Source organism: Lactuca saligna, chromosome 3 (genome assembly GCF_052625555.1).
Source record: "Lactuca saligna cultivar CGN05327 chromosome 3, ASM5262555v1, whole genome shotgun sequence".
NCBI lineage: Eukaryota > Viridiplantae > Streptophyta > Magnoliopsida > Asterales > Asteraceae > Lactuca > Lactuca saligna.
The window spans coordinates 41,579,165-41,580,881 of record NC_136419.1 but is presented as its reverse complement, the minus strand read 5'-3'; positions in this window follow the sequence as shown (position 1 = coordinate 41,580,881).

Genomic DNA, 1,717 nt, shown 5'->3' with positions numbered 1-1,717 from the left:
TAAAGTCACTCAATCCCTATTGGCAAGCATAGTCTATGTGTGCTCACATCTTGGAGATAAAGTCACATATTGACAAGCCGGGAGAGTTGGGTGTCAAAGTCTCGTGAAAGTTGGATGTTCAATTACTTTCTTAGTAACATAGTGAGTCTCTTTGGGACTATTATGAGACAGACTATGACATGACCCTTAATAATGTTATCTATTTGCTTGGTGTTGAGGAATCAATAATGATTTGGAACACCAGTAAAGCAAATTTGATTAGAAGATCAACTTCCCAAACCTTAAATGGATATTAGCAATGGTAGCATTGGATATCTAGAAAAGCATTTCTCTTCCCAATGCAAAGGGATTGGCCATAGTCAACTCAGTAGACCAAATGGTAAAGAGAAAGGCTAAGTCTGAGATAGTCTCATGTGACATTACCAAAGGGTCTATATGTTTTATTGCCAAAGGGAGGGACACTGATTGCGAAGCTGCCATATTTACCTGAAAGATCATAAGGTTGATCAAGTCAAGAGGTTTGACTCTACTTCGGGTAAAGTCTACTGTCTAACTCTGTTAAGTTCCTATTTGGAGATTCTTATTACATAATGTGAATGGGTCACATGTTGATGTTTTTAAGAATCAAAGAAAAGATAGGAAGCTTAACGTAAGTATATGTTGATTCTGATTGCGAAGGTGGGTTTCGATCGCATGGTTCGGTAATCAGAATTTTGAGCTGTTGCTTAAGAGTTATAATATACTGCTTATGAATAGATAACAACAAGGTTTTCACGTGGATTGTAAGGATAAGTTTTTCCGCAAAGTTTTAAAATAAAAGAAAAAAAGGGGTTTCAATTTTATTTATTTTTAAAATATCCTTACAATGGTATCTGTGGAAAATTGTTGTTTATATGTTTCCAGTAATAGCAATATTGGAAAGTGGATTTGATTCTTTCATTTGTGGTAGTGTCTGAATTTACCAAATGAAGAAAGTTTTTCATCACCCAAGTTTCAATTGGACAGAAACTTGGAATCATACAAGTTGTATTGTATGATGAATGAGAATTTTCATCTTTGAAAATTAAGACTAATTCTTTGATCACATGTATATGTGAGTCAATTGAAGGACTAAGGAATTAGGTATACTGGGTGTGCGTTGGTCAAGGTCCACCACAAAGATTGATTTGTCATGATTTACTAAAGATTAGTAAATATGATTATACTTATAAGGTTAAGTATAATTCTGTAACATTGGAAAGGTTACAATGTATGACAAAACAAATGAGAAGAATCAAATTAGGCAGAAAGATAAAAGTTTCTCAAATCTGAAAGGATGGGAGAGTACTTTAGTATCATATTTCATGATCATCTTAATGATTATGAAACCATATCACAAATTCATACTCTAAGGACGTCTTAGTGCATTGTTATGGCTAAGAATAGAGGTCATGAATTGTTGGATTGGTTAAAATCAAGAAGATGAGTCATACTTCGTTCCAAAACAATTCTTAAAGTCATACTCCAAGATTGTAACATTGAGTGACATAAAGTAAGGTTTAAAACACTTATCAAATGTAGTGTAAAATGTTTCTACCCTTGTACATTTGAGATTGGTAAGTTGTGATGTCTTGGATAAGACAAACACCAACTAAGACCAATTGTGTGAAGTGTTAGTCTTGATAAGAATCTGCACTATCCCTTGAATATTTGTTTTCTCAAGGAATGGTTCTTGACT